The following is a 24,608-nucleotide window of genomic DNA, read 5'->3' as shown; positions in this document are numbered from 1 at the left end:
CAGGATGTATAAGCTGTGTGTTGATGTTGAAGAATCCAAGCACCTGATAGAGGCCATCCATGGAGGAGAGTGCGGAGTGCACATGAACGAGGTGATGTTAGCCCAGAAGATCCTTAGACAGGGTTATTACCGGTTTACCATAGAGGAGGATTATATTGGCTTTGTCCGGTGATGCCACAAATGTCAGATTCATGCAAACCACATGAACATTCCGCCATCGAAGCTATACAACATGACTTCGCCATGGCCATTTTCAGTCTGGGGGATTGATGTAATTGGGGCTGTCACTCCAAAGGGGTCCAATGGGCATGAGTTCATTCTGGTCGCGATAGACTATTTCACGAAGTGGGTTAAGGCCCAATCTTATGCAGTGTTGAAGGCATCGCACATTGCTAAGTTCATTAGAAATAACATCGTCTGTTGCTATGAGGTTCCGAACGAGATTATTTCAGATAATTGCTCCCACTTCAAGAAGGAGGTGGTCGACTTATTGGAGAAGTACAACGTGGCTTTTCATAAGTCATCTACATATTGGCCGCAAACCAACGGAGTAGTTGAGGCCGCCAACAAGAACATCAAGCACATTCTATAGAAGATGGTGGAAACCTACCAGGACTGGCTAGATAAGCTGCCATTTGCTCTGTGGGGCTACCGGACTTTAATTCGAACTTCTACCGGAGCAACTCCGTATTCCTTGGTTTATGGGATGGAGGCTATTCTGCCTATCGATGTTGAGGTTTCGTCATTACGGGTATTGGCTGGGTGTTAGATAACTGAGGCAAATTGGCAATGAAGCAGGTTCGAAGAACTCATGCTGTTTGACGAGAGAAGGCTGAAAGCACTATATCATGTTCGGGCTTATCAACGAAGAATTGCTAGGGCTTTCAACAAGAAGGTTAAGTCCAGGAATTTGAAAGAAGGAGATTTGGTGCTCAAAGACAACCGAGCTCCCATCCACGACCCTAAGGGCAAGTTCAGACCCAATTGGACTGGTCCTTACATCATTAAGTCTATCTGGTCGGGTGGAGCTATCATTCTGATGGACCTAGATGGCCTAGAGTTCTCCCAACTGATCAATATGGATAAGTTGAAGAAATACTTTCCCTGAGTGGCTCGCTAGGCCGAAAATCCAAAAGGGCGACCTAGGCAAAAGTTAGAGCATGAAAATTTTGAAATTATAAAAACTGAGCTCGCAAGGTTGAAAACCCAGAAAGGGCGTCCTTGGCAAAAGCTAGAGCGCAAATGAGAGGATTAATACACGAGTGAACCCAAGCTGAACTACGTAAGGCTTGATTCCCATCTTTGGGATACGTAGGCAACTTCATCTTGAAGTCCAGCCATAAACGCTTCCAAATCAACTTTGTCAGTGTGATCACGTTGGTCATCTTTGTCTATTCTGCATTCAAGAGCTCAGTTGTGATCTCCAGTGCAGTGCTATTCAGACTAGGGGCAACTTTTCAGTTGCTGGGATCTGGGGTTGTGCATCTCAGTGATAGCTTTCAGGCGTGTCCAGTTCGGATCCATATCGAAAATGGTTTTGAAAAGTTTTAATAAAAGTTGATTTTTGCTCAAATTAATCTTTTTACAACTTAGACCATTTTTGGACCAAACGAAAAATTTTCAGTGCCCACAACCTTCAATTATATTGATTTCAATATAGAGTTCTCCTACTCTTGAATACAAATTGAAGTTGCTTTTTTTTTTTATATTCATAAAGAAAACTTAAAGTACTGATTAAAGAAAATAAATTCGGGACATAGTCAGGTGTTCCTGCGCCCCCTCCCAAAGTTGATCGAAGCCTCTGACGCCAAAGCAGGCCCAACCTGTGCCTCTTCATCGAGCCAAGCTATGCACTCATCAGAGAGGGTGCAACTGAAAGTGGGAGCAAGGGCCAGAAGCTCTCTCGTCCTCCATGTTGTGGCATACCGAGCTAGCTGTGCACCTCGGAACAGAAATGCAGCAGGGTACTCTATCCCCTCTTTCGGTCAAGTCTGATCATGTCTGAACTGGTACCAGAATCAGAAAGGGAAGTAAAAGACACAGTGTGTCAGGCCAATCAACTGAATCCCGGGCTGGCGGGTCATGCGGTAGCTCACCGCCGATAAATTAAGCTAAGGGCAGCACCAAGCAATGTCTAGAGCAGACAAACTGCACATCCAGTAGCCCCACCATCCCTCATCAAGGGCCTCAACTAGCCGTCGTCGGAAGAAATAGTTGTGAGCTGAATATGCTGGGCACGAGTCCACAATCTTTAACTTATCCATCAACCATATATGGGGAGGGATGAAAAATGAGAGATTAAAGAATAGAGAGGTGTACATTGAGTGAAAAAGTGAGAAAAGGGTTTTGAGAGAAAAACCAAGCTTGAGAGCTGAGTGATGTGAGAAACATATGTGAGATAAGGTGGGAAACATTACCTGTAGTAGTAGTGGACTCCTCGCGAATCCAGTTGTCTCCCGGCGATGAAAAGCGTCCAAACCCATCAATGTCTCAGCTAGCGTCATGGCGATGCAGCTCTTGCCCTCTTTTAAGCCCTCGACGAATTCAATCAAATGAGTGCTAAACCCACCGGAGCCCGAGGCAAGCAAGAAATAAGACAACATGCACAAGCAAAGCGTATGTCACCGATAACCATGCCAATGATGATCGTCGCGGTCACCGACATCAAAAAATTGATGAATGAAGCTCGGAATGTCCAGTTCTCTGTCGTGAATCAATGACCGAGCGTCATGCAAAGTAAGCCCGCACATCCGTCCTAAGGCCTGGACGTAGCCAAAGCGGAATTGAGGCAAGATATCTTCATCGCGCTCGGATTCCATTAAAGCATGGAAGTCCTCGAAGGTGGGACACATCTCTTTTCCGCCAAAGCAAAAGACGTGTGTTATCGGATTCCAAAACCTTGCCGTGGCATGAAGGAACGAAAAACGCAGCGGGGTGCGACTTAACGTGAATAGTGCATTGATCCCAAAGCCCCGAAAATTTAGATTTTTCGAGCCATCCAAGTTGGCAATCCAATTTGTGAGATTTTGGACAAGAAGTGCTTCCATTGGTGCAAGAACTGAGCTGAACTAGAGAAACCACGAAGCTAGGGCTTTTGAAGAAGATAAGGTGTAGAGTGGAAGACATGTGGCAACATTCTGGAGGTTTTTGCCATTTTTGGCCATCGGCTAGTAATGATGGCCGATGGTCATTTCTTGTGGCCGATAACTTTGGCCGATGGCCTTTCCTCTTGTTCTCTGAGCTATCTATGTGTTGGATGTATTGAGAACTTGTGACTTGTTCCACTTTGAATGCCTTTCGGTGATGATTTTGCGAAGTCGCGCCTGTGTTACTTCAATTTGTTTATCGAGTTGCTGCACTTTTGTTTATCGAGTTGTATTTTGTGTTCCTTAGTCTTTGTCTGGCTTATCGAGTTGTATTTACATTTGGTTAGCATATCAAGTTCTTTGTTTTGCTTATCGAGTTGATTTGTTGTTGTCAGTCGGTTCACTACCTGATTAATGCAATTCGAGTGTTTGGTTTTCAAAACAAAGTTCAATCTCATTTACATTGTTATGTAATGTGATGAAATGCGATACGATGCTTAGAATGTACAAATGTAACACTTTTTTAACAAAAAGAGTTGTTTCATTCCATCATATTTTCTTTTGCAAAAGTGCAATAGTTTTGAAGAACATATACCTGCCTGAGGCAGTACAATGTGCAAAAACTACTAGTAAAAAGAAAAATAAAGCAAAAAAAAAGAAGAGCAGCATCTGGATCGGCACCAGTCGCCTCAAGTGTGGGAGTTCGTCCTCGTCTTCTTCCTGGACGAAGGTCCAGGATCACCACTGTCAGCTCCGCTGTCTGAACCTGAACTAGAACCATCCCCAGCCTCATCCTGAGACAACTCTGCCTCCGCATCAAACTCATCATCTGGGGTAGGCGCCCGTGAGCTACTCCCAGAGTGAGTACGCCCGGTCCTGCTGCGGCTGCGTACTGAGATCCTTCGTCCTGCTCTTCCCGCTCCTCGGGCAGGTACTGAAGGTCCTGCTGAAGCACCCCCTACGGTCGGTATCTGGAATGGGGCCTAGAAAGAACAATTGGCGAACGCATCAGTTATGCTATGCAAATTCGAGTATGGTATCGAACACAGTATGTGAGTACAGTGTATGAATGTTGTGAGCAGTGTATAAGTTACAATGTATCAGTGTCATGAGTGGTATATGAGTACAGTGTATGAATACTGTGAGCAGTGTATAAGTTGCAGTGTATTAGTGCCGTGAATGATATGTGAGTGTAGTGTATTAGTGTCGTGACTGGTATGTGAGTGCAATGTATCAGTGTCGTGAGTAGTATGTGAGTATAGTGTATCTGTCACGCCCCAAACCCGCCCCTAAAAGTTTGGGCATGACCACTTCAGAAACGGACACTTAACCTGCTATATATAACATATGGGGCCTAAGTGGAAGCATAAATTTTATTTAATAACATGCAAGAAAAGAGCTACATCCATTGAGCGACAACTATCATGCCAGGATCACAAACAGACAAATAATAATAGTTACACACACATATACAACCCCACCCGTGTTTGGGCGTATAACAAAAAAAAAAAAAAACATTAGAATTTACAACATATTATGGACAATCAGAATGTAAGCCAAAACATCACAAAACGGGTAGGCTTCACCCAAATGCTTGGACACACAGAGGCTAACAAAGGGAAACGACCATTAAGAGTTGTGGCTGACCTCCAAATGCAGGACCTACGGAATTAGACAAAATACAGAGTGAGATAACCTCAGTGAATAATAGTACGTGAATAACTCAATGTTCAACTTGAATTACAATGCAAATTAGAGCGTATATAATATAAAAGACAGGTAGTTAATCTGATTCTGTACTAATGTCAGAACGGCCTTAGGCCCCTTTTTAACTAAAATAGCTTTAAGCCCTTGAACAGAGTGGTATTGAGCCCTAGAACGGTATTAAGCCCTTATCAGAATGGCATGAACTCAAGAGGCGGCTCACATAGCAGCACTTTGTTTCACACTAATAGATCATACAGAGTGGCCATAGGCCTAGATGTCACAAATTGGCCATAGGCCTCATAAATGTTACCGAACGGCTATAAGCCTCATACCCTTCAGAGTACAGCTTTAGGCCTCATTACTTTCACATCGGCTTTAAGCTCGGTTCACATATGTATGGACTCAAGAGGTGGCTCGTACGGATTCTAGAGGTGACTCGTTTGTAAATCTCCGATTCAACTTATAACAGATAAGACAGAATAGCTTGAAGCTCAACATAGAGCCTTCATCAAGTATGCCACAATAAATTATCAAATGAAGAACTCATTCATGCATAGCAAAATATCTCTTTCAGAAAACTTGTCATATCTTGAACATTCGGAGTTTCGTAGCGTATCTAGTCATTTTGGGAAAATTACCCGGAAAGCTTATCATATCATAAACATGTCTGAAATTCATAGCATTTTTATCATTTCAGAAAATACTTATCATATAAAACATTTCATAACCCAAAACATGGATTTCATTTAACATTGTATAGCGTAGTCATTTATACAAAATTATCTTTTACAAAGACATTAATCACTTAGGTCCATGGTCAACTCACACAAGGTCACACTTGTTAGAAGTACCGAATGTAATTGATGGTATAACATCTTTAAATAACACAGATCACATAAGTTTCATTCTAATGATCACTCATTTCCAAATTACAATAAAGGAACAAGCCTTGAATTAATTCTCATACAAATATCTCATCCTTAATTAATAATGGTGAGTTTATGGTAACAATACGTTAGGTTCAGAACAGAAACGTATCAGAACAAAATTATATCCTTCAGACAAATGGCAGTCCACAAAAGAAACACAACTTCCCTATATCACTAAACTTCCATAAAATTCTACCGAACATTATGTGATCACAAATCATGATACTTGTATTTATTAACATTCCAGGTAGCAATTTCAACGTTCTAACTCTTGATCACTAGTTCCATGCTCATTATCAATCATTAAATATTTCAATCATAATAATTCCATGAGTTGTCAACTACCATAATTCTAATGTCTCTCATCATTTCATATTTCCAGAACTCAACATGTTTGTACTTCCCATTAGTCAAGTCAAAACACTACAATTTCATAAACCTTAGCCTTTTGTTTCCTTATACATATCATGTAGAGAGATATTGATTACGGATTATAATTTACACATAACAAAATAGATTACAAATAGTAAAGTTAGATTTCAGATTTCAAAATTCACATTTTAGCTTACAGGTTTCCATAAACAAATTACACTCGCTAAGAGAGGTCATTATATGCATAACTTCTTCTTACAGTCAATCGTACTCAATACAATTTCAATTAGTATGCAACCACATTTTATCAAACTACTTAGATGCAGTACTTTCTCAAAATCACAGATCTAAACATTGTCATGGTAAGGAAGACATAACTCTAGCTTAAAGTTAGAGTATCACATATAGTATTTCCTTTGTTCTTAGAAATATCCCATGCTTAGAGTTTAATCAATTCACCAATTCACTTAGAGAGATGCTAAAAAGCCTAATTATATTGTCATCATTTCTCACAGATGACTAACAACCGACAACATACATTTTATTTAATCTTTACATATAAGTCGTCTTACCAACCAGTTCGAACCCTCACCACGCTTCTGCTGTGTAACTTTATTGATTTAATCCCATCTGCAGATCTTACCATGTTCTGCATAGCAATCAATCACAATATATACAAGAAACGTATAACAGACATGAATAATAACCATTGCGGTTAGCGTCATTACATATACCATTATCGTTGCTATCAATTCCTTTCATATGCACTAAGGATGTCATGCATGATGCCTAAGTCTTTTCTAGACATCCCAAAGCTCAATGGAGTCGTGTGTGAGATAGCAACTCGTGCTCTGATACCACTTGTCATGCCCCAAACCCGCCTCTAGAAGTTTGGGCGTGACCACTTCAGAAACGGACACTTAACCTGCTATATATAACATATGGGGCCAAAGTGGAAGCATAAATTTTATATAATAACATGCAATAAAAGAGCCATATCCATTGAGCGGCCACTATCATGCCAGGATCACAAACAGACAGATAAAAATAGTTGCATACACACATACAACCCCGCTCGTGTTTGGGCGTATAATAAAAAAAAAACGTTAGAATTTGCAACATATTATGGACAATCAGAATATAAGCCAAAACTTCACAAAACGGGTAGGTTTCACCAAAATGCTTGGGCACACAGAGGCTAACAAACGGAGACGAGCATTAAGAGTTGTGGCTGACCTCCAAACGCAGGTCCTACGAAATCAGACAAAATACAGAGTGAGATAACCTCAGTGAATAATAGTACGTGAATAACTCAATGTTCAACTTGAATTATAATGCAAATCAGAGCGTATATAATATAAAAGGTAGGTAGTTAATCTGATTCTGTACTAATGCCAGAACGGCCTTAGGCCCCTTTTTAACTAAAATGGCTTTAAGCCCTTGAACAGAGTGGCATTGAGCCCTTTAACAGAACGACATTAAGCCCTTATCAGAATGGCATTACAGCCCCTATCAGAATGGCATGAACCCAAGAGGTGGCTCGCATAGCAGCACTTTGTTTCACACCAATAGATCATACAGAGTGGCCACAGGCCTAGATGTCACAAATTAGCCATAGGCCTTATAAATGTTACCGAACGGCTGTAAGCCTCATACCCTTCACAGTACAGCTTTAGGCCTCATAACTTTCACACCGGTTTTAAGCCCGGTTCACATATGTATGGACTCAAGAGGTGGCTCGTACGGATTCTAGAGGTGACTCGCATTGCAGCACTTAGTTCCGTACAGCACTTTGTTCCATACTGGAAATCATTAAGTCTTAAAAACCAATCAATTCATATGATAGCATAACATAGCATAAACGGAACGGATAAATATTATGCTTGAGTCAAAAACAGAAATCAGAGTTTATGCTTGATCATAACCCACCCGTACAAGACCGTCGGTGGTACCATCCGTACAAGACCATCGGTGGTACCATCCGTACAAGATCGTCAATGGCAAGAGATAACTTGTAACATACTTGAACCACGGTATTATTACCCTCGGGCAAGGGCCTTGTGCTAAGGATGCCATGTATACTTATATATATATATATATATATATATATGTATATGTGCGGACTATCATTCGTTGATTCAAAATGTAACATATTAGAAAATACAACATTTCTTGTCATGTCATGTCATTACGATACACTTAACAAAGACAGAACAGTTTACATTTACCATTTCTTCCTGTTAACTAATTCCACCGTATGAACTCTCGGATACAGGACACAGTACAACCATTCTCTTAAAACAAATCACTCTTGTTTTTGTATAACACAGGACATTCTTTAGCATAACGAATCCAGTTAGATTTTTCTTTAAACTAACCTAACATTAATAAGTCATATACCATTCTCATGCAAAGCCATAGGTAATTTACAGATTATGGCACATTATCGATAACCATTAATCATAACCGGAGTGCATATTATTTTCAGAGTCATACCGATGTAAACGAGTCTTTCAACGTTCCCATTCTTCGCACCGGTTGTCAATTAACATAAATGTGAACATACTTACTTGCAAAGAACAAAGTGTTAAGCATAAAAATCATTAACAGTAAGTAAATGTACAATCTCTGTACTGCTACTCACAGTGTTCAGGTGTTTGGTCTGCCCTTGTAGCTGACCCTACACAATTCACGTAATTCAAACATAATTCATCATAGTACAACACTATTCAATTCAATATTAGTCAACACAACATAATCCAACAAAGTCAACACCACGTAGTTCATTAACACCATTTGCAATTCAACATAATTCAAAATAAACCCTTGAATCTCATTTCAACATTCCAAAACCGAGTTCATATCATCCATGTCAGTCATAGATTATTTCCCTAATTTTCCCTTCACATTATAGCAAGAATTACAACGTTCATAACGTAGTTCATTCGCAAATTTTTAAACATATTTTTCAAACATTTCTAAATTTCAATTAAACTTGAACACATATAATTCAATACCTCAATTTCATTAATCTACTTTCAATTTGGGCCAAATCATTGGTTATCATCATTAATCAACCTAGGGTTTTAAAGAAAATTGGGGGTTTTCCTCTTTTCTTAGTTAAATCTTTAAATCAACAATTACTATTTATCAATATGCTAAAAACATTCAACATCCTTTGAAAATTGGAGTGGAAACCCCATTTGTAAGTAAACAACAAGCTATTAATGTTTCTAACCCATAATCAATTCAAAATTCCAAAATGTCAACAAAATCCCAAAGTGGCAACAAAATCACTTTGAATCATAAACATTCAAGGCTAAGAGAACCCTCTACCTCAAGATTGGAAGCAAAGAAGCTAGATCGAAAGCGTCCTCTCGAAAATCTCAAAATCTAATCGATTGGAAAAGTTGATCTTCACTTCTTTTTCATCCTTGATGCACGATCCATGGTGGATTGTTGGTGAGAATGGATGAAATCAAAGGTTTGAGGGTTTGGTTTTCGGACCTAGGAAGAGAGAAAGGAAGAGGGAAGAAGGAAATATAAGAAATGATCCAAAAATCCCATTTTTATGCTGCTGTGCTCACGAAACCCGCTCGAGCATCCCTTTTCACGCTCGAGCGTACCTGCTCCCAGCACAGATTCCAAAACGTCAAACAGGTATGACTCTCCCATCCGGACTCCGTTTTAGGTCGTTTTTGTATCCAAATTGAAGCCCCAGAAATAAGCTTTCCAATGGTTCTAACCTCATATTCAAATTCAAAGTGTGGAAAAAGAAATGGGCAAATGAGTGATAGCTGATCGTAGAATAACTATCCAGATTATATTCTTTGGTCCAATCTTACTTTACCATCATACCACCACCTCAATCAATACCCCAAAATAAGATAAGAACATTCCAAATACACTAACAAGAATGCCAAAAATGAGCCCACGTGCCTCAGAAGTTCAAACTTAACCAGGCGGCCTGCTCGAGCGCCCAACCTTGCGCTCGAGGGCGGAGACCAACAAAGCCGTCCACTCGAGCGACCATTTCTATGGTCGAGCGGAAAATCACCACTTCCAGAATTTCATCCCGCCTGCAAAATTACTGGAAACACCAAAAGTCCGCTTGAGCGCCAAATCCCCCCACTCGAGCGGAGGGAAAAATTTCAGATCGTTACAGTAAAGGTCGTCAATTCCAGTTTTAAAGTCATAACTCAACAGATAGTTCTTCAATTCCAATAGATATAGTTGAATTAAAACACATTAACCCCTACTTCCTCTACGTATTTTGGGGTCATTACAGTATCAGTGCTGTGAGTGGTATGTGATTGCAGTGTATCAAGTGCCGTATTGATAATGTGATGCATCAGATCATGTATGGAACAGATTATGCAAAGTTATGGGACTGAGGTTGAAAGAACTCACCGAGATATTGTAAATGCTCAACAGGTCTATACTCCTCTGTAGCATCCCCATCACCGAAGCCGTCAGCTCTAGGGCCTGTCCAGTGTACTCGATAGAAGCCTGCCAAAAGTATTGAAGTAATTAGTATTCTGTGGGATATCAAATGAAATGAAATGATTGTACAGAGTGAAGAGTATAACACATACCGAGGTCGAGCCGCAAACTCCAAGGAGCTCATGATCAGCTGGAGGAGGAGCGATGGGTGTAATAACCCGACCCTCGTACATGTTCTTTATTATATTTTCGGATCCTATTTTGTGATTTTGAATGCTTACTGTGGAATCCTATGGGAAATTTAAATTAAGTAAGTAAACCATATGATTATGGATGTCTATCTGTTCAACAAGAAAAGTATCTGTCACATGAGAATGCTTAGATCAGAAATTAGAAGCCTTAGAGGATTAATTATCTGAAATTGATTTCACATATATAATCAGCATAATTTTTAAGTAATATTAAGCACTTCTGTGAAATTTCAATTTGGGAATGCTTAAACGATTAATTTTTGTCCCTATTCAAGCTTTATATATATATGCTTATAAGAGTCTTATGACCTTAAGACTTAGGAATCATATTTCTCGTGAGAGAAGGTGAGGAGTGAGAGAAATTGAAGGGTAGAGGGAGGAGATCATCAAAAAGGTTGGGAATTTGTGGAAGATTAAGTACAAGGTATGTATAAGACTATCTCAATTGACTCCCATAACTCTTCTTCTTAGGATGTGTGAAATACCCTCATGATCATGTCACTAAGAGGCTGAAATGATGATTCCATATGTATGTAAGAAGTTAATGAACAAGATAACTTTATTTGGTTGTTTGATTCAATTGAAATGGACTATGGAGAAGTTATATTCTATCTTCTTATTTTGAACTCAAGTGTATGAGCATGGCTTTGTATTAAGTATGCTTATGGGCATGTAATGTAAAGAAAGAACTCTTATGGACTTGTGTATGTTGAACTATAGTTTAATGTATGTAATTGTCATTGTATTTATATGAATTTGGTCATGTTCTATCAATGAGAGAAGTTATTTTGAACCTTGTTCATGTTTTCTAAAAGGTGAGATTTTGCAAGAATTTTCAGACATTTTTTGGGCAGAATCGCCGCACGTGCGGGGGTCATGGCCGCACGTGCGGGAGGTGCTGCCACACGTGCGGGAGTCATGGCCGCACGTGCGGGAAATGGTGAAAAACAGGGGCTTGGCCACTGTCTAAAAGGCACGTGCGGGCATTTTGCCGCACGTGCGGGAGAGCTTGCCGCACGTGCGGGGCTCACAGCCGCACGTGCGGCCCATCCTGAAAAACATGGATCGCTCCGTTTTACATGTAGAACCCTCTAGTGTTGTCGGAATATGTATTTGATGCCTCTTTAATATGTATAAATTCTTTCAAAGTAAAATGAAACAGAAAGTAATTTGATATGAAAAAAGGAAACTAAACTCTAAAAGTTGAATATGTGCAGGGCACACTCCGGGAGGAACAAGCGCATTATCGCAACACTGTGAGTAGTAGTATCATTATCTTCTTTACATATGGCTAATGATTTTCATTAGCATTTTGTTTACGCGATTATGTTAATGTCTCAAGTACGCAACTATGATTAATGTTTCAAGTATGCATGTTAATACTCAAGTATGTTCCAAATATGTAAAGAATGAAATGGGAAAGATAAAATACCTTTATTCTATAAGACTCCGGGCCTACGGCCACTCAATATAAGCTATTATGATATGAAACAAAGTGCTACACGGAACTAAGTGCTACGACGTGAGCCACCTCTAGAATCCGTGTGAGACACCTCTTGAGTTCGTATAAGTATGGTTTCAAGGGCTTTATGCCACTTTCAAGGGCTCCAATGCCAACAAGTTACAAGGGCCTTGTGCCACACGTTTCAAGGGCCTTAGTGCCATATGTTACAAAGGCTTTGTGCCACCATGTTTAAGGGCCTTGTGCCACTATGTTCAAGGGCATTATGCCACCATGTTTAAGGGCTTCAAGCCGATATGAATTAAGAATGTGATATGTCAAGCTGTTATGTTCAAGATTGGGCCTAAGGCCGTTATAAGATGAATACAGAATCAGGCTAACTTTGTAATCTCTGCATTTCCACATGTATTGATATGTCATGTTTCAAGTTGAACTTTGTTTCATTATGTATTACTATTCACTGAGCCCGGCTCACTCTCTGTTATGTCTGTTTCTGTAGGCAACCAACCAGGTGGTCAATCCTAACCTATGACGCCCGGTTTCTTTTGTCAACCTTCGTGTATCCAAGCACTCACGAGGCCACCTATTTTGTGAAGTTTGTTAAGATAATTAGCTTATTTCTTGGTTATCCTTCCAAGGTTGAATGTATATAACTCCAATAGTTTTTGTTACACGCCCGACTACAGGGCTGGGTCTGTATATGTGTTTATATATAAGTACTGTTAAGGAATATTGTTTTTGGACTCTATCAACCTATTATGATGCATGTAATGTATGAGATCCTGGCATGTTAGAAATAGCTCAATGGAGTTTGTTGGTTTTGTATTCTTCTAGTACTTTGTGCTTTCGTCAAGGCCCCATATGCTATATATATACCAGGTTATATGTCTGTTTCTGAATGGGTCATGCCCGAACTTTTAGGGGCAAGTTCGGGGTGTGACAATGGGTATCTAATAAGTCTCCCCATGCTGTCCTTGGCATGTCATGGTGGTGGGCAGCTCTGGCCACTCCGCTCTCTGTCCCCTCCAGGACCCACTCCTATCGGGGGACTGAGTTGCCCTCGGTGCTCCCGCTCCTCACACAGGGGCTACAGGCTTCTCCCTCTCGACTCGACGAAGCACTAGCCAGACGTCACATAAGATGAGTCTCGATGAAGACGGTGTAGTCACCCTCATCTCAGAAAAAGTCAGTGTCCCAACCGATCGTGAAATCGGTCATCTCCTGTAGGGTGTACCTCTCTGTATGCCTAATATGGGTGGGAGGTGGCCTCGAAACTATCTGCTCAGGTAAAGCAAGGGTCTGCCGCAAGAAGCACTCCCCCAAATACCAAGCCTGGCAGACCGGACCCTCCAGCAAAACCCAGAACCGGGCAGTCTCCTAAGCACCCATGTACTGGTCTCTCATTACATCCGGCAACGCGGCCCAAGGCTGCCAGGTGATCTGCAAATGACAGGATATACAGTTTGTTATCTACTGTTAAAAGTACAATGTAAAGCGAAGCTTAAATAAACTGTAATGTTTGAAATACCTCTGCTGCGGTAATGGTGTTGAAGTATCTACAGATGAACATAAAAGACTCCCGCGGTCTATGCTCACACCTCACATTGTATTGATGAGAATATAGGACAGCGAGGAGCATCTCCACCTCTGACTCTGGAGCAAGCCTCGGAATGTAGGCATACACCCACAACTTCAGAGTGTAACAGGGTAAGAATGAGTATGCTTATCAGTAAGGCAGTATGCAGATAAAGCAAAAACTAGAGAATTGTGTGCAGTGTATTGTGCAGTGTGTGTAGTGTACAACCAGTGTAAAACAGATTGCATGTATATAGTGTGTGTGGTGTACAGATAGTGTAAGGAAAAACTATAAAACAGAAAAGGAAGGTGTACCTCCCAGGCTCGCCAGTAGCCTCCTAGCAGATGTCTGCTGCGGCGGGATGAAAAGCTCATGTACCCGTAAAGCGTGGCCAAGCATGCGCCACCCTAGTCGTAGCGTCGGATACTGGTCACATCAACCAACGCGCTCAGCAGATACATGCCAACTGTGTTCGCCTGGTCGGCGAAAAGGGTGGTGCCCAGTAAGAACATAATGAACCCTCAGGCGTACTGCTCCACCACCTTGCGGGTCGTCAGCATCTGCACTTTGAACTGGTCCTCGAACCAAGAATACCTCACGAACCCTGGCCGGGAGAGAGGCGAGCAAGCGCCAAGCAAGAACATCTGGGCAGCATCCCACTCACCCATGTCAGTGTCGAAGGGAATCGGATCACCTCCTACTCCGGTGCCAGTGAGCATGGAGAAGTCAAAGGGAGTCATCGTCATCTCCCCTGCTGCAGAAAGGTGGAAGGAATTAGTGGTGTCCCACCACCTCTCCACCAGTGCACCTAGAAGGGGCTTACTCACAGTGAGGCGCAAGAGTCCCATGCAGAAAATGCCGAAGCCAGCCTTGTCAACGATATGGCGAACCTCGTCGGGTAGCTCCGTGTACCAACCCCGCGCGATGGTGTTCCCATAGCTCCGAAGGGCATGGGAATCTCCCTGTGTTCAAAGACAAACAGAAGCGAAGCAGTGTCAGAAATACAGTGTTTGAATATGTTCAAAATTGATGAAAATGCAGTGTGTGTGCATGTGTTCGAGTTTACACAGATATTATGTATGAACGTGCTCAGGGTGAACTAAGCATGTGATCTACAAGTGTGTTTGTGATGATCAGAAAAAGGGCAGTATCAACTATCCAAGATATACGCTCTACATTGTAAAAAGTAACGAAGAAGAGTATACCTCAGTAGCGCCGTAAGAAAGGTGCGACTCCGGCTCTCATAGCAGAAGCTCCAATGGCGCGCCTCGCGCATAGCTCCTGAACTGGCGGATGCTATCGGGAGGCAATACATGTATCGCGGGCCAGTATGTCGCCGGGTCGAACGGTCAAACACTGAGCGGCAAAAGCTTGACCTCAGGATCTGTATCCATCTCTGGGGGAGTCCCACCCTGTGGAATATTGTCCGCCATCTCGAGAAAAGTGCAAAAATGGCCGAGGGTATGGAAAGTGGGCAAGAATGCCAAAAGTCAACCGAAAGTCAACCTCGAGGGATGAAAATTGAAGAAAAGGGCGAAGTGTGGAAGAAGGCACGAAAACCAAGGCTAACTTGGGGGAAACAAACCCCAAGTGGTGGAAATCAAGAATGTGGCACCGAAATCACATTTCATTTAGTTCAAAGTGTTTGGAACGAAGAGGGTTTCGCGAATTGAAAGTTGCGGGAAGCTTAAAAATGGGAGAAAAGTACAGATCGGATGGAGGAAAATGCCCTAGAGAGAGAGAACAAGAGTTTTCAGTTAAGGAGAAGTGAGGAAATAGGGTTTGGAACCCTATATTTAAAGACCCGAAGCAAATGGACAAAATTGCCCCGAATCTGTCACTTTTGGCCGATCGGCCAAATTTTTAGCCGATCGGCTAAATTGTTGGCCGATAATCTCTTTTGATGGCTGATGGATGGCCGATAGCTCTCTCTTGTGGTCGATGCACCTCCAATGCCCTTGTTTGGGTCAGTTCTATTGTTTTGTACCCTCATCTCTCAAGAAAGTGCAAGAAAATAAACTTATGAAGCTTAAGTGGCCTTCGTGGTGGCCTCGAACCGTGTCTTTCGTGTGCGGCTCTCAATACACACAAGGTGTACCCTTTTTTCATATCCTTTTACATGTTGCAAGATTTGAGAATTGCTCGAGAATTGCTTTTGAATATCTTGCCTTACGAGTGTTTCGTCATGCTTGTAAGGTGCACATTTGTTATACATCTTTTCGCTCTTGCATTGAGCATGCCTTATCTTGTTTTGAAGTTTCATCTCAACATCATGAATAACATGCCTTTACCATGCTTACGTTGAGCATGTGCCTCTCTTTGTTGTTGCATTGTTATGTACACACTACATGCGTTGTCGTGCACATTTTGTTTGCATTGTCATGCACATCTTCCTCGCAGTGTTATGTACACACTATATGCGTTGTCACGCACGTTTTGTTTGCATTGTCAAGCAGATCTTCCTCGCATTCTTATGCACACACTATATGCGTTGTCACGCACGTTTTGTTTGCATTGTCATGCACATCTCGCTTGCATTGTCATGCACATTGCTTGCATTGTCGCGCATGCTTTTCCTTGCATTGTTATGCATCCCATTGCTTGCGTTGTCGCGCATGCTTTTCCTTGCATTATTATGCACATTTCTTGCGTTGTCACGCATGCTTTTCCTTGCATTGTTATGCACCCCATTGCTTGCGTTGTTGCGCATGCTTTTCCTTGCAATGTTATGCACCCCATTGCTTGCGTTGTCGCGCATGCTTTTCCTTGCATTGTTATGCACATTGCTTTCTGTAGACACCCCATTTTTGACCGACCTTAAGACTCAGACGTCATCGATTGAGCGCTCGGTGATGGTGCATGTTGTGCTCGTTTAGAGGTTTCGGAGCTTTGGCTTAGAGCCTTGCCTCCAGGCCTCTGAACTCTTTTGTGCTTCGGCTCGGTCTGAGGGCCGAACTCTGTTTCTCTTCCCGGAGGGAGGGAGAGGTCTTGTCGACCATCTCTCTGTGGTTGTAGACTAGTTTTCATGGTCGTAGGCCACTTTTCCTGTTTGGAGACTAGTTTCCGATTTTTGGAGCCTTTGGTCGTGCGGCTTGTCTCGGGACCGCTTAACGTTCTCCGTTTGGCTTGGCTTTCGAACCACGCCTTGCTTCCTCTCCCTAGAGGGACACTGGGGTCCGAGGGACCACTATTGTGGTCGTATACCACTTTTGGTGCTCGACAGCTTGTTTTCGAGGCTCTCAGCTGCGCGCTTTGCCCCCCGAACTCTCGTCTTGCATCCGTTTTGGCTTGTTTTTGGTACAAATATTGTATTCCTTGTTTGGAAGGTGGTACGAGGATGGGAGACCAGTTTTTTCCCTTGGAGACCACTTTCCTTCCCACCAGCCGGTTTTCTAGTCGGGAAACTGGTTTTCTTGGTCTCTAGGCCACCTTTTCTGGTCTCCCCCCCACCATTGGCTTGCTTTCAGTGTGGAGACAATCAATTCCTCCTGCCGACCACTTTTTTTCTGGGAGACCACTGCAAGTAGCAGGCCGACCACTTTAAGTGGTTGGCAGCTCTCCCCCTGTTTTGGCAGACTGTGTGGATGCCAGTTGTGCCAGCTAGAGGGCACAAACTGTATCCTTCATACACGTGTATGGAGGGATTGAAACCAAGTTTTAGCTTCTCCAAGAAGCTTGAACCTTTTTTTTCTATAAGGGAGGCTCTCCCTCTCCAAGGGAGAGGTTCAGAAAATTTCCTAAGGCATAAGCATATATCTCCCTCTATATCTCTATTTTTGGTGCCTAAAAAGGGTGTTGTTCTTCACTTTTACGCCACAACCCTTAACCACACACCCCCATCATTGAGTTGAGGTTCTTGAAGGACATATTTGGGGTCTAAAAAGCTGGTTTTTGGCTGAGAAAGAAGCTGTTGTTGCAGTGCTTCAAGGGTAACCTCTTTTCTCCCTTTTAAGCTTTGTTTTGGTTGTTCCCTTGGTCCCATTTGAATGCTTACTTGGGCTTAGCTTTCAACTAAAAAAGTCTTGTTTTAAGTTGTTTAAGGTCATTTTGTGTTGGGGGTAGTCTACTTCCTCTTAGGCCTTGTTTGGTCTTGTTTTGGACCTTCCCTTAAAGCCTTTGGGATCACCTTGCTTTGGCCTTCTCACCACTGAAATCTAGAGGATTTTCAGTGGTGGAAATGGTGTGTTAAGGTCCCAAAAAGGAGAGGGTCATCCCCTCTCCTTGTGTCTTTAATACTTGCCATATATACCTACTGTTTGAGCATGTGTTTTAAGCTTGTGTTGGCTTGTTCTTGGCATGTATTTGGGGTTATTTTAGCATGCCTTAGATCTGTTTTTGGTTGTCTTGATCATCCCTTGCATGCATAATACACTTGTAGCGTAAATCACACAAACTAGCCTTGTATGCTTCATGAAGTAGCATGTCATTCTAGCTTGTTTTCTTTCCATTTCAGCATGTTTTTGGTGATATTTTTCCATGTCATGACTCTGTTTTGGTTTGGTTTGGTTGGCCCTTGCATGCCTCATGCACTTGTAGTGCAATTCCATGAAATTGCCATAGCATGCTTTGTGCTTTAAGCCATGTTTTTAGCATGATTTTGGCTCGACCCAAAGAAGATTTTACCCTTGTTTTACCATGCTTAAGGTCTGTTTGGTGTTGTTTTGGTCATGCATGTTTGGTTTTGTATAGCTATGGTGTATTTGGCTTTGCTAGCCTTGCACTTTGGGCCCCCTAGCATGTCATATTTGAGCTATTTGCATGATATGGAATCATTTAGTAGGTAATTCCAGACCATAAAATTCTGTCATGCTCTCATGATTATCACTCTTTCATTGTGTTTAAGAGTTGTGCCCTTATGCCTTGTTTGCGAGCTGATTCGAGAGCCTATCTTTCTTGCCATCTTTGTTGCGAGTTTAGCTTGTTTTTGCTACCATATTGACCTGCCTTAGGTCTATTTTGAGTGCTTTAGGTCATTTGAGCATTGTTTGGTATAGTTGTAGTGTAAAGCCCTTGACTAGCTTTGTATTTCGGGTCTCTTGGCATGCTTTATTTGAGTTATTTGCATGATATGACATCACTTGGTAGATGATTTCAGTGCTTGTACCTATGCCACACTCTCATATTCGTCACTTCTTCATTGTGTTTGAGAGTTGACCTTTATGCCTTGTTGATGAGCCATTGCATGAACACATGTTCTTTGCCTTTTTGTGCCTAAGTTTTGGTGTGAAATGGCCTCTATTTGGGCATGGCTGAGGTCTGTTCATTTTAGTCTAAGTCCATTAAGCATGATTGATTGCATGTTGTATGCATGCTATGTTGTCCATTGCATTGTGTATGCCTTACCATTTGCACTGTGTATGCTTAGGTCACATTGCATTGAGTATACCATCATTGCATTGTGCATGCTAATTGGTACTTGCATTGTGTATGCCATGTTACTTGTTGCTTGCATTTGTTTGGATTAAGTGTTAATCCGAGCACAAGAAATGAGGGACGTTTCATACTCGAAGTGATGAAATGTGCCTCAATTCTCGGTCGTCGACACTCTTGACTATACATGACGGAGTTTTAGGCTTTATGTGTTCGTGTGTGCATTCATTTCATATTGAGTTGTACAACTTGGGCTCCTCGGCCATCATGCATTGAGATGCATGATTGGTGGCCCGAGGGTCGAGAACCATACTCCCTTGAGCTTACGTAATGATAGGGAGGGTGGTTGTGCACACATATGTTGCAAATACTTTGCCATGCCCTTTCTTGCTCTCTGTTGCAGCAAAGTGGAATCTGGCAGCAATAGCTGGCCGACCACTTTTTTTGGTTTTTCAGTACAGAAAGTGGTCAGCAGGTGGTCTCCAATGCCAACAACTGGTCGGCAGCATCCCTATAGGCACCCATGATGGAGTTTTAGCTTTTTGGAGCTTTGAGCAGTGTTCTGGAAACAAGTGCAAACAAAGGCAAGTTGGGGCATCATGATGGATTTCCGAGCAAGGCAATTCAAGCATGCATGCATCCCTCGTCATGAGGCCATTTCAGTGCTTTTGTTAACTTAGAATAGTTGTTTGCTTCAATTCGTTTTGTAATAATTAATTAGCTTGTTTGTTAGTTAATTAAGTGATTTGTATTATTTATTCGGACCCTCCGTCGAGAGGGCACAACTATTGTAAATAAGTGTGCGTGTGTGCAATGCAAGTCTTCCAACCCCCATTTCTTTCTCCCTTTTATTTACCAACTTACGATGGTTAGTTTTAGGCATGTTTCAATTAGCATCCTTATGCTTCGCATGTTTGCATTCATTCATCTGTCTTGCATGCACCGGGCTCGGCGCATCATACTAACTGCATTGTATTTCAATTCCTGTTTGAATACATGTATCAAATTGCATTTCACATGACATTTTAAAATAGCTGAGCCTATCTTAGTTGCATTTTGTATGTGTTGCATTAGGCATTCTTGACATAGCTAGGATCATGCATTGATTTCTAACATAGCTTTTGTTTTGGCTCGGAGTACTCGGTAAGTGTTTATGCTTTAGCATCCTTGCATGTGTGTGAGTGATTGCCATGATAGCATGCTTGACATGAGGCTAACTGCTTATGTGATATAACTGCCTGAATGCCTGTGGGTGAAGGTTGAATTACTTGAATTGGAACAATTCATTGATTACGAGTTTTAAGCCCATTTGAGAGTGGCAAATCACCATGTTTTCAAAGACCACTTGTGTGATACCCCTGCTCCGTAATATGTTAATTGGTCCTTAATATGAGTATGATTATGTGTTTAATATGATTTTGTGTGCCATTAGGTGAAAATATGTGGTTTTGAATTTCTATCTGTTCACCGTAGGAATATCTGTTTGATTATCTGCTTTGGAAATTAAATTGAAGGCCTTATCGACCACAGAACCAGAAATTGACTACGCCAATACGATTGGCATGATTTTTAGAGCCTACGGTGAAATTTAGTTAGAAATCGATTCGGATCAAAATAATTAGATTCAGAACGGCTAATTAAGTGCTCAATTATTTGATATTAAAATAATGTGACTTAATGAGGCTTTATAATGATCTTATTATATTCATTCCTTCTCTTTAAAATCATTTGGCTGATATCAACTCTAAGAGAGGGAAGAGAGGGTCTGCTAGAGAGGGAAAGAGAAAGGATTGCATGTTTTGGCCCAAGGTTTGTGAGATTGGGAAGTTAAACTCAAGATTCAACTAGAAATTGGGAAGATTAAGGCTCCTAGGTGAGTAATCAACCCTTGACTCATGGATTTTTGTTTATAATTTGTAAATTCAAGTTTCATTAATGGTCAAGAACATGAGTTAGATTGATTATGATGAAATTGAGTTGGTTTTGTTGAAATTGAAGTCTTAGAACACATGCATGTAAGAATTTGCCATAAATTTCCATATTTGAGCATAAAGTATGTAATCCATGTTGAGTTTTGATTAATGACAATGTATTTGATCATCTCTTCACCAATTAAGTTGAGGATATTGTGTATATTTCACATGCAAGAGCAAATCATGGGAGTTGAGTCTTGCATGTTTGAATCTAGTGTGTTGGTGATGAGTTTGAGTTGATTCGAGACATGCATGTGATTAAATTATGAAACTGAGCTTCATTGTGTTGTAATTTGGTGTTTATACCATGTTAGAATATGTATATGTGAAGTTTGAGCCAAAATCATGCATTTGGAACCTTTGAATGTCGAATTGAAGCTCAAGAACATGTTCTGGATTTTCCAGAATTTTGATTCCCGCTCGAGCGGGGAAACCGCCGCTCGAGCGTGAAATTCGTGTTCCCAGTATTTTCTGCAGACATGGTGTCCGCCCGAGCGGGGAAGTTCATGCTCGAGCGGGAAGCCATGTAGAGAGGCCTTCCGCTCGAGCGCCAAAGTTCGCGATCGAGCGTAAATTTGACATATCCAGTACTTTTGCAGGCCTCAAGGGTCCGCTCGAGCGGGGAAGTCCACGCTCGAGCGGGGACCCTGTTTTTTGAAATTTTGAAAAGACATTCTGTGTTTCATTTTCTGTTCTCTTTCACTTCCAAGTACTCTTAGGCATGCATGGAGCATTGTAATTGAATTAAAGAGATAAGAATCAAGCCTAAAGAGGAAAATGTGAATTTAGAACGGATCGAATTGTTTGTGACCCTTTTGTGTTCATGGAATGTGTAGGGTCGAGCTCTAGGGCAAACCAACCAACCGATCACTGTGAGTAATATCAATATTTTGGAACTTGTCATTTGTCCAATTGGTTATTTCTTTAAGAGCCTTATAAGTGCTAGTTTGAATTATGGACAAATGTTTGCTATGAATAACTGAATGGGCCGAAGGCCATTTTGACATAGATGAATGAATGGATGGGCCAGAGGCCATTTTGACAAGAATGGATGGGCCAGAGGCCAGTTTGACACGAATGAATGGGCCAGAGGCCAGTTTGACATGAAAGTTTGAATGGGCCAGAGGCCAGTTTGACATGAAAGTTTGAATGGGCCAGAGGCCAGTCTGGCAAATGAAAGATAAATAGGCCAAAGGCCAGTACGTTTGGAAGTATAGTCACTTGACCTACATTATGTATATGTATGTTAACTAGAAATATGAATTGGGCCCAAGGCCATTTGAAGCATGTTGTTCTACATATCATATGTATAATTTCTGTATTTGAAATTATTCACTCGGCTATCGCTCACGCTCATTCATGTGTTTGTAGGTGAGCCAAGAGAAGTCCAGACCCAGCCTCAGTGATGTCTGTGTGGAACAACAAAAGTTTTGAACAGTCAGCCCTCGCGTCTCATGCACGAGACCCGCCTTCGCCTTTTTGTCATTCTATTTTATCTTGTCATGTGGGCAAAGTCTTTGAATATGGTGTATATAGTTTTGATGGGTTGACTTTGACTATTATGATCCTGTATGTACAGAACCTTATCTGGTACGTATTTTGTTGTGAGTTATTAATATGCATATGTATGGTTGTTACGATGTGCCATGTAAGCACATCTCTATGGACAAAGTTTTAAATTGCTTCTGTTTGGCCCTTATTAACTCTGTTAAAACACGTTTGGTTTGGTTTGAGGCCGTAGGTAATCTCATGATTACTGGCAGGTTATGTCCTTAACCCATGGGGGCGAGTTCGGGTCATGACATGCATGTCTCAAATCAACTCAAACTCATCACCAACACACTAGATTCAAACATGCAAGACTCAACTCCCATAATTTGCACTTGCATGTGAAATATACACAATATCCTCAACTTAATTGGTGAAGAGATGATCGAATACATTGTCATTAATCAAAACTCAACATGGATTACATACTTTATGCTCAAATATGGAAATTTATGGCAAATTCTTACATGCATGTGTTCTAAGACTTCAATTTCAACAAAACCAACTCAATTTCATCATAATCAATCTAACTCATGTTCTTGACCATTAATGAAACTTGAATTTACAAATTACAAACAAAAATCCATGAGTCAAGGGTTGATTACTCACCTAGGAGCCTTAATCTTCCCAATTTCTAGTTGAATCTTGAGTTTAACTTCCCAATCTCACAAACCTTGAGCCAAAACATGCAATCCTTCCTCTTTCCCTCTCTAGCCAACCCTCTCTTGCCTCTCTTAGAGTTGATATTAGCCAAATGATTTTAAGGAGAATGAATGAATATAATAAGGCCCTTATAAAGCCCCACTAAGTCACATTAATTTAATATCAAATAATTCAGCATTTAATTAGTCGTTCTGAATCTAATTATTTTGATCCGAATCAATTTCCAACTAAATTTCACCGTAGGCTCTAAAAATCATGCCAATTGTAATGGCGTAGTCAATTTCGGGTTCTGTGGTCGATAAGGCCTTCAATTTAATTTCCAAAACAGATAATCAAATAGATATTCCTACGGTGAACAGATAGAAATTCAAAACCACATATCTTCACATAATGGCACACAAAATCATATTAAACACATAATCATACTCATATTAAGGACCAGTTAACATATTACGGAACAGGGGTATCACAGTCTTCCCCCCTTTAGGAAGTTTGGTCCCTCAAACTTATTTTACCTTCGTTGGGAAAAAAATGTGGATATCGCAGGCGCATTTCATCCTCTTTTTCCCACGTGGCATCCGTCCCATAGTGTTCTTTCCATTCTACTTTCACAATTGGGATGGACTTGCTTCTCAATTGTTTCACTTGCCGGTCAATGATTCGTTTCGGCCATTCGGCGTACTCCATATTTTCATCAATAGCTACCCGGTGATAATCAATCACATGGAACGGGTCTCAGAGGTAACCCCTCAACATCGACACATGAAACACGTTGTGGATTTGTTCGAATCCCGGTGGCAAAGCAACTCTATAGGCAACTAGGCCAAGCCTTTCCAGAATTTGGAACGACCCAATGTAACGGGGCGACAACTTGCCATTCCTTCCAAACTTGACTTGGCCTTTCATTGGGGACACGTGGATAAACACGTGGTCACCGACCTCATACTCAAGAGTTCTTCTTCGAACGTCTGCGTAATTCTTTTGTCGGTCTTGAGCTGTTTTGAGCCTTTGCCGAATAGTTTTGATTTTCTCAGAAGTATCTTGCACAATTTCAGGCCCAAGTAAAGCTCTATCCCCGACTTCTGTCTAACAAATCGGTGATCTACACCTTCTACCATACAAAGCCTCGTGCGGTGCCATACTGATGCTGGAGTGGAAGCTGTTACTGTATACAAATTCCACAAGTGGCAAATAGTCTTCCCAACTCCCTTGAAAATCTAAAGCACAC

This window comes from Camellia sinensis, chromosome 14, assembly GCF_055761805.1.
Source record: "Camellia sinensis isolate YWXY chromosome 14, ASM5576180v1, whole genome shotgun sequence".
Lineage (NCBI taxonomy): Eukaryota > Viridiplantae > Streptophyta > Magnoliopsida > Ericales > Theaceae > Camellia > Camellia sinensis.
This window is presented reverse-complemented; position numbering follows the sequence as displayed.